We start from the raw sequence: 10,284 nt of genomic DNA on the forward strand, positions 1-10,284 counted from the left end.
GGTTTTCTTGGTCCTTCGATCTGTGGTTTTTGTTGTGGGAAACAAACTGATTTTGCCATTACATGATCGAGATGAGTCGTACGAGTGTTGTGATGTTTAATTGGTCATTTGAAAAACAAGGTTCAGATCTGTATCTTAGAACCATGCAAGGCGTCGTGATTGCATTTGAATACGACCACCATTTGTTATTTTCTGAGTTAAAATTAGTCAGATTCAAGCCTTCGATTTTTCTTACATTTGAGGAGTAGGTGCATATGATTTAGATTAAATCGTTCTTTGTCATAGACTAGAACTTAGAGCATGATTGTTCATGTGTGCTCAGGCCTATATGGCTTCCATGTGCATAAGTAGAATGCAGAAATTTTGGCCACAATGTCCCTGTTTCAATGTGAATCTAGGAGGTTTAAACAAGGATAATTCTCTGGTATGAAAATTGAGTTGAGTCCATTTATTAATGGTTTATGCTAGATTTAAGAAAATTTCCTCTAAAAATAATTTATATGCAATAGGTTTCTTGCTACCTGTATCTGGTGTTTCGAATGGCAGTACTTGAGAACTTATTAGTTTGTCAACCTTGCAGTGTTAGTGATGAACTATTTGAATTTAATTATGATTGCTAATGCACTTTGTTTCAAATATTGTAATAAGGATCATGGTCACTTTTACTAAAAAGGATTATGGTCACTTGTCATTTCTGTTGGAAACCATGGAAAACTGAATGTTGCTGTGCATGTTGGTTCTTATTTTTTGATGTATTGTTATTATGTCCATGTCACATGCATACAAATTGTGGCATGTTTTTTCACACATGAAAGATGCCTCCTTATGTGTTATTCCTTGCTTCACACAATACGATAGATATAATGCCCGGTTACCACTTAAACATGCATCCATCAGTCCATCACATTTCATATACCAAATGACCAAGGTGCCGTTTGGTTCAAAAAATGTAACGCAAATGGTAATGGTAATGGTTTCGGCTCGATTACTGGCGGTAACAAATTTGAATAGGCTGGTATCAAATTTTAGTGTGGTATCTGATTACGGTTGGACTAAAACAAACATGATTTAATGTTATCCGTTATCCATTACGTTACAAATATGTGAACCAAACAGCACCCAAGTTACAAGACCATAACAAAGTCTTATTAAAGTTAAAGCCACGCGTGACAAACATGAACGAAGTGTGTAGTATATGGAGGCCTGCTGTTACAAGTAAATATAAAGAGACATAGTACAAACAGGTACGGACGTTTGAATTACGTAGAACACGCTAAAAACAATGTAGAATATGAAATCTGGTAACACTGTTGATATATAAGACCGAATTTAGAGGATGTTGCTAGAGATGGAGAATATATAGAGGGCAAATTCTTTTAAATTGTGTTGTGAAGGACAGAGAATATTCATTTAGGGGATGAAATTTAGAGGATGTTGCTGAAGATAGCCTAAGTCCATAACCTTCACTAAATCAACTAAACAAATTGCACTCACACATAACTCACCCTCAAAACCAACGGTTCAGATCGCTCGATAACCTTCCACTCTCTTACTCACTCAAATCAAATGACCAATGTTATTTGGATCATTCTTTCTCCCACACCCCTCACACACAGTAACTCTCTATCTCCCCTCCCTCGTGACGCCACTGGCCCCTCCCTCTTCCCTCCTCTCTGAGACATAGCGTTATCACGAGCGCTATTTGCTAGTACTATAGCTGGAGTTTCATCGTGCGTCGTCCTTGCGTGTGTTCCCCGTATGCTAGCGAAATATTAAAAGTGCAGCTACCAGGATTCGAACCATGGTCCTTAGGAAGAGAGCACTCGTCTCTAACACTGTAGCCATGTTGGTTTGTGTTGTATAAAGAAATCGTACATCGTATATGGAAACTGTAGTAATGCACGGGCCTCTCGAGCTCTTCGTCGCTCGAAGAAGAGACCAACTCGTAGGAGTCATGGTCGAGGTCGCTCATGGAGGCGAGGAAGGTGAAAGTCGCCTAGAGGGGGGTAAATAGGCAAAACCTAAAAATTATAAACTTTGAACACAATCTTCGCCCGAGGTTAGTGTTAGAACAAGTATGAATACAATCGAAGTGCAGAAGAGAGTCCATCTTGCCATGAGTTGCTCAATCAATACGGATAACTTTGTGAGTTAACTCAAAAAGATAAGTAAGAGAACTTTAAAGAGAGGGGAGAGGAAGAATCAAATCATAAATTAATGATCAACAAATGAACACGGTGATTTGTTTCCCGAGGTTCGGTTCCGGAGAACCTACTCCCCGTTGAGGAGGCCACGTAGGTCAGATCTCTTTCAACCCTTTCCCTCTCTCAAACGGTCACCAAGACCGGTTGAGTTTGCTTCACTATCACATGGACACTAAGTCCCGCAAGGACCTCCACACGAAGTATTCGGAGTCTCTTGTCTTGCTTTGCAACATTGAGAATGGGGAGTGAGAGTGAGGGTGAAAATCCGAATCAAGAGCACAAGAGAATGCAACACTCTAGAGTACAAACGTTAAGCTTCTAATCTCTCAAAATGATCAAATATGCGATTGTATGGTTTTGGAAGGTTGGGAGTTATTGCACTTGATGCATGTCATTTTGGTGTAGCTCTTGTACCTTCTATGTGCTGGTTGGGGGTATTTATAGCCCCAGCCACTCAAATAGCCGTTAGAGAAAATGGGAAAAACTGTTCTGGCGGGTGGTGCATCAGACAACGAATAATGTCTGTCTGGACACACTGGGAAGCCTACAATGTATGTCTGATGCACCGCCAGTGACCGTTCTGAGCTGTTAGGTGTCGTTCCGAGTTTGGCAGGTAGTCGTTGCTTCAACTGTCAGACTGTTCGGTGCAACCAGACAGTCCGGTGCTATTGCCTCCATAAAATCCTGAAGTTGTTGAGTTCGCTGGCTACCGCTATAAATACCATCGGTCAGTCCGGTGCACACCGGACAGTCCAGTGCCTCTCTGGCACTCGGTTATCTTCTCTGCCTAGGTTATGTCTTGTTTCAGGGCACTCACCGGACAGTCCAGTGCACACACCGGACAGTCTAGTGCCCTTGAGACAACAAGCTGATTCTTCCTCTTTTCTCCAAACTTTCTTCAAATCTTTTTGGCTATCTTTGAGAATGTTCCTAAGACTTAAACAAACATATGTGCTAACAATCCAACTAGTTCAAATCCCATTTCTTGGACCTTTGCTTTCTCTAACTCACAATTCTGATTTTTGCTCAAACTAGCTCCAAAAGAGTGATCCTTTGAAATTGAGTTATCCAACCTCTCTTGATGTGTCAAATAGGTTCTTAGGGGTATATGCAACTTATCCGAAGTATGGAACTAGGTAATCTTTTATGTTTTCCAAGTTTTACCCCTCTATGGTTGGCTTTGATCTACTTGTGACTTTGAACTGAGTTGAGTGACTTATGCACCTAAGAATCAAAGACTGTAACACCCTAAAATCACGATTTAGGCAATTCTACGAGCAAATTTAAATTTCTCATTTTTCAAGTTCATACTCGTCAATTTTAGCATCCAACTTAGCTATTTGATCATTTTGTTCTTTAATTAAAGCAAGGTGATCACTAATAGCATCAACATCAATATCTCTACATAGTACAAATAGTAACATGCTCAACTTTAGATGCAGGGACATGGCAAGCATTCAATTCCTCATTCTTAGCAATCAAATTGATATTTTCATATTTTAGACAAAAAATTGAATCATTGCAAGTTTTTAGCTCATTAGTCAAATTCTTGCATTTTTCTTTTTCATGAGCTAAGGCTTTTTCTAGCTTAACATATTTGCCATGTTCTTTAGTGAGAAATTATTCTTGGAATTCTAAAACATCATCCTTTTCATTAATGAAGCTCACTAATTCATTTATTTTCTTAATTTGGCTAGGGTTGAAGCCTTTGAAAAATATAGACAAATCTTCTTCGTTATCACTAGAATCACCCTCATTATCGGAAGTAGTATACTTGGGGATGGTTCTAGGTTGTACCTTTCTTTTCCCCTCCTTGGCCATGAGATACTTGTGGCCGATGTTGGGGAAGAGAAGTCCCTTGTTGACGGCAATGTTGGCGGCGTCCTCATTGGAGGAGGAGTTAGTGGAGCTCTTGTCAGAGTCCCATTCTCTCGCAACATGCGCCTCGCCACCCTTCTTGTGATAGTATTTCTTTTTCTCCATCTTCATTCCCTTCTTGTCCTGGTCCCTGTCACTATCACTTGCATATGGACATTTAGCAATATAATGACCGGACTTACCACACTGATAGTGTCGGGTACCTGAGAACAGGGTACCCAAAGAAGCCCAAAGGCCTCCAAAAGATAGGCAACTAATCGGCCAGCCCACCTGCCAAGCGCCTCGGTGTGAAGGTCCAAAAGGCCTCCCGGTGACGGCACGCCAAAGCTGATCGGCCCACCCACCGAACAAATACCGCCGAGCAATGCAGCGAGGCGGGGCTGCCGACCAAACCACCCTCGTCGAGCAACCCATCGAGGAGGACTATCGACCAACCTGCCCACCAAGCAACTCAGCAAGATGACAACCAACTCTCAGGTAAACACCCATACTGAAAGGAAGAGCCAACCTAGTACTATCAAGCCACATCGGTACAATAGGACATTACCGAGCCATGCCAGACTATGGAAGCGGTACCGAAGGACATTCTCTATGAAGCACGATGTCAGATACGTATCCCTGCTGACCAGTGGGACCGGACAACCCCAACCACGGGGACCTCAGCACTGGGGTCTCTATAGTGACCCATACGCTAGAGGGGACGGGGCAATACACCGTACTCGTACTAGGCATATGCTTACGCATGATGAAAGGTGACGCAAAGGGGGTGATGGAAGATGAAGTTGTACTAAAGACATCCCTAAGCCACACCTTGAGCTGACTCAATAGAACCCATCAAGCACTGCCACGTCTAAATCGGAGTAGCTATAGGAAGGCAGACGAGGTGTGACCTCATACCAGAGGTACGACGGCGCACGACCCAACAAATGACTCCATAGGGGCAACGAGGCTCAGAAGCGTGGCTCGACAAATGACTCCATAGGGGCTACGACAGTGGCGGGCCCAGGATTTAGAGGGTGGGTATTCGAAATTTTTTATAGGATGATTTTTTGGAAGATTAAAACATGTCTATCGACATATATAGTTAATTATATATATGTATAACATATAATTAAGCACACACGCTATGGTCATAACTGATTCAATAACTAGTCTACTAAACTCAAATTTCATACAACTATTTTAAAAGTTTTAAATCGAAATGCATCTGTTAGTTGTTGCTCAGTTGCTAGCTGGCTCCTTGTCCTCTTTGGCATTTTTCCAATCGCTAATGCCCCATCTGCAGCCCAGTACTGCAAGCAGCAAAGCAGGGGAGTTCAGGTCGGGTGGCCATTAGCTAGGTAGGCTTGGACATTGGCACGATGGGACCTTGCCCCTGGTTGTTTGTCCTGGCATGCGGTGACGCCCTGACTACGGTGGATTGAAGCCTCGGACGACGGACGATATACGACGCAACAACGAGGCCAGATGCAACGCAATGATAGTTAGTCAGTCAAGTCTGGGCACCTAGCTGCGCCGCGGAGCCACGATGTCTCAACAGAGGTGCTGGTGTCTCTCTGGAGAGGGCGCGTGAGGGCTACAAGATGGGGCTACAAGATGTGACCATGACTTGGTGGCTGGCGCATCTGGTGGCTCTGCCATGGTGCGACTACAATAGGGTTTGGGTTTTCTTGTTGTGAGGTACTGAGGTGGGCTTTGTCGCTCTGTTGGGCTTCATGATCCACGACAAACGATTGGATTAGTTAGGTATAGGAGGTAGGAAGGAGATATTTTAGTCCAAATTAACAAAATTCCTTTATTTATATGATTCATTTTTTTATTTTCCATGCATATACACTATATACATGTATATATATTAAAGTTCTTTTGCCAAAAATAATGGGTATTCATTTGTGTAGGTACCCTGAAACAGGGTACCCCTTTCTACAGTATGAAGGCGCGGTGCCCATGCGGCTATCTCTAGTCGCGTGGCAAACAGCACCCGACCCCACCGCGTGGACGGCTCCAGGGCCGCCATGTGGCCGGGGAAGACGATATGCTCCAAGGCATCAACAGTGGGTCCGGACCCCCATGGGAAAGTACCGGACTCCTATATATGCGGGCCAGACCTCTGAGTAAGGTCTAGGACCCCCACGGGCGTGAACCAGACCCCTGGGACGGGTCTCGGACCCCTCTGTGTGGGGTCCGGGCCACTCACAGCAAGGTCCCGGGATTCCAGGACAAAGAATACCCAGGCCTTGATCAAGGTCAGGCGGGGGTCCGGAGCCGACACGTGTCCGGGCCATACCGCGTACGATTCCGCTCCCCGCTCAGGCGGAGACTCGATGCTGCCACGTGGCCGACTGCCCGTGACATAAGCCACCGGGTGGAGCCTGACGTAAGGCCTCTGGGCCGCACGTACTCTGCATTTATTGTGGGTAAGGCGCGCCGCCTGTCCATTCCACTGGCAGGCGATTTGCCGCCTCAGCATTTAATGAGCCCTGTCCACTCCACTGGTAGGCGATGTGCCGCCTCAGCATTTAATGAGCCATGTCCACTCCGCTGACGGGCAACGACCAGGCCATCTTGCAGGCGGCGTGCCTGTCCATTCCGTTGGCAGGAAGTATGCCCGTGCTGCGGCATACACTGTGCTCATCATGACTCGCGCGTTACCGAGGAGGCAGCCGCGAGATATTAATACTATATAGACTACGGACATTATGGCGCTCGGAGATATTCTCGGCGACACTGGCATTGGATACTTTTATATGTATTCCCTCCGTTTTGCCCCTGGGCCCATATGTCGGGGCTCAGCACCCTTGTACGTGCCTCCCTTGAGCTATAAAAGGGAGGGCACACGACGTTACAAGGAAGACCCAACTTAGGCTCAAGCTCACTTAGACTCTCAGACTCACAAGTTCATACAAGCTCTCAAGCTCAATACAGCACACAATGGAGTAGGGTATTACGCTCCGGTGGCCCGAAACACTCTAAACCCTTGTGTGTTCTTGTGTTCATCCCGAATCCATCTAGCAGGCAAAACGCTTAGGCCCCTCCTCATCTTAGGATTTAGGGCGGGTGCGTTCCGCCACCCGGCCGGAGAATTTCCTCCCCGACATTTGGCGCGTCAGGTAGGGGCTTAGGCTTTAGGTTTTTGCTTGTTCTTCTGCTCGGCGCCATGGTCCACATTGTCGAGCACCATGATTTCATGCCCGAGGACTTCATGGTGGAGGAGGCGGCAGCCTCTTCCACACCGCGGGCCACCAACCTCCCTGCACCTAGTGCAGCTGTTGCTGTGCACTCTGCGCGGTAGCACACTCCCGCGCAAACGTCCAGGGCGTCTAGGGCTGCGCCTAGGGCGCTGTCTGTGGCCAGAGAATTGTTGCGCCACCCTCCTAGCTCCATGGCCTCGCCAGGGGCCATGAAGTAGTGGCGTGATGACGACGACCGCCTGCTCGGCATGGCGCACTCTGGCTCAACCAGGCCCCGGCCTCGGTCATCCTGGCGTCAACACGAGGCGTCGGCGTCAATGCGCTCCCCCTTGGTGAGGGCCGCACCAACTGAGGACCTGCTGGCGGAGCTCAACCGCCAGCGTGCGGGAGAGGATGCTCCAGTCTCTCTAGAGAGGTCTAATGACCTGCGGGCAGAACTCAACCGCAGGTGTACGGGCAAGGATGCCCGCGTCTCTCTGGAGAGGGCGCGTGAGCGCCGACAGAACGTCGAGGGTCGCAACCTCGACTATGACTTCGCTGCGGTTGCACCGCAGACTCCAACGGGCGCCCGGATCTAGGCGGGTATCCCCTTGGCCGGCGTAGGCTGCGCCGCGCTGGTGGATCATCTCCGAGCGACAACTTAGCCATCCAAGTTCCGGCCGCACCTGCCAAAAAAGTACGACAGTACGTCAAACCCATCGGAATTCTTGCAGGTGTATGTCACCGCTATTACGACAGCGGGTGGAGACGCCACCGTAATGGCAACATACTTCCATGTTGCCTTGTCTGGGCCAGCCCGGACCTGGCTTATGAACCTCACCCCAGGATCGATCTACTCCTGGGAAGAGCTCTGCGTGCGTTTCACAGCGAACTTCGTCGACGCTTACTGAAAGTCGCCTAGAGGGGGGTGAATAGGCAAATCTGAAATTTATAAACTTTAAGCACAACTACAAGTCGAGGTTAGCGTTAGAAATAAAGTCGAGTCCGAAAGAGAGGGCAAAAACAAATCACAAGCAAATGAAGAGTGTGACACGGTGATTTGTTTTACCGAGGTTCGGTTCTTGCAAACCTACTCCCCGTTGAGGTGGTCACAAAGACTGGGTCTCTTTCAACCCTTCCCTCTCTCAAACGTCACTTAGACCGAGTGAGCTTTTCTCCTCAATCAATTGGGACACTTAGTCCCACAAGTACCACCACACAATTGGTGTCTCTTGCCTTGATTACAAATGACTTGGGAACAAGAAATGGGAAGAATAAAAGCGATCCAAGCGCAAGAGCTCAAAGAACACGGGCAAAACTCTCTCTTCTAGTCACTAATTGCTTTGAGTGGAATTGGGACTTGGAGAGGCTTTGATTCAATCTAATTGTGTCTTGTATTGAATGCACTAGCTATTGTATTGAATGTGTTGGCTGAAAACTTGGATGCCTTGAAGTGTGGTGGTTGGGGGGTATTTATAGCCCCAACCACCAAAGTGGCCGTTGGGAGGGGCTGCTGTCGAAGGGCGCACCAGATAGTCTGGTGCGCCACCGGACACTGTCCGGTGCGCCAGCCACGTCACCCAACCATTAGGGTTCGATCGTTGGAGCTCTGACAAGTAGGGCCACCAGACAGTCACTGTTCACTGTCTGGTGCGCCTTCTGGCGCCTGCTCTGACTCTACACGCGCTGTTCGCGCACTGTAGCTTCACTGTTCACTTTTGCAGACGACCGTTGGCGCTGTAGCCGTTACTCCGTATGGCACACCGGACAATCCGGTGAATTATAGTGGAGTGGCATTTCCAGAAACCCGAAGGTGGCGAGTTCGGAGTTGATCTCCCTGGTGCACCGGACACTGTCCGGTGGCACACCGGACAGTCCGGTGCGCCAGACCAAGGCAGCCTTCGGTTGGTTTTGCTCCTTTCTATTTGAACCCTTTCTTGGACTTTTTATTGGTTTGTGTTGAACCTTTGGCACCTGTAGAACTTATATTCTAGAGCAAACTAGTTAGTCCAATTATTTGTGTTGGGCAATTCAAGTACCAAAATCATTTAGGAAAAGGTTTGAGCCTATTTCCCTTTCAATCTCCCCCTTTTGGTGATTATGCCAACACAAACCAAAGCAAATATATAAGTGCAGAATTGAATTAGTTTGCATAAGGTAAGTGCAAAGGTTGCTTGGAATTAAACCAATTTACATTTTCATAAGATATGCATGGATTGCTTTCTTCATTTTAACATTTTGGACCACGCTTGCACCACTTGTTTTGTTTTTGCAAATGTTTTTGGAAATTCTTTTTCAAAGTCTTTTTGCAAATAGTCAAAGGTATATGAATACAATTTCAAGAAGCATTTTCAAGATTTGAAATTTTCTCCCCCTGTTTCAAATGCTTTTTCCTTTGACTAAACAAAACTCCCCCTAGATGAAATTCTCCTCTTAGTGTTCTAGAGGGTTTTTCTATTTGAAAGAAAATCAAATATTTTAGATACCCATTTTGAAAAATTCCTCCTTTAAAATATACACACCAAATGAGATAGAATTTCTTAGAGGAATACCAATTGAAGAACATTTTAAAACACTTAAACTTTGTTTCGGAAAATTTTGAAATTGGCATGGTGGTGCGGTCCTTTTGCTTTGGGCTAATACTCTCTCCCCCTTTGGCATTAATCGCCAAAAACGAAGTCTTTAGATCCCTTCATTACTTTCTCTCCCCCTTTGGCAAACAATATATGTGTGAAGATTATACCAAATTGGAGAGCGGTGCGGAGTGACGGCGAATGATGAATAATTCGATGGAGTGGAGTGGAAGCCTTGTCTTCGCCGAAGAACTCCATTTCCCTTTCAATCTATGACTTAGCATGAAATACACTTTTGATCTACATATTTACCTCCCGTGTCGAGGTCGAGATGCCCATTGGTTCCCATGGGTGTTTTGATGGGCTTGGCATCCTTCATCCCAAACTTGATGAGTATGTCTTGAGTGTACTTCGTTTGGCTGATGAAGGTGCCCTCTTGGAGTTGCTTGACTTGAAATC

The sequence above is a fragment of the Zea mays genome, chromosome 1 (genome assembly GCF_902167145.1).
Source record: "Zea mays cultivar B73 chromosome 1, Zm-B73-REFERENCE-NAM-5.0, whole genome shotgun sequence".
Lineage (NCBI taxonomy): Eukaryota > Viridiplantae > Streptophyta > Magnoliopsida > Poales > Poaceae > Zea > Zea mays.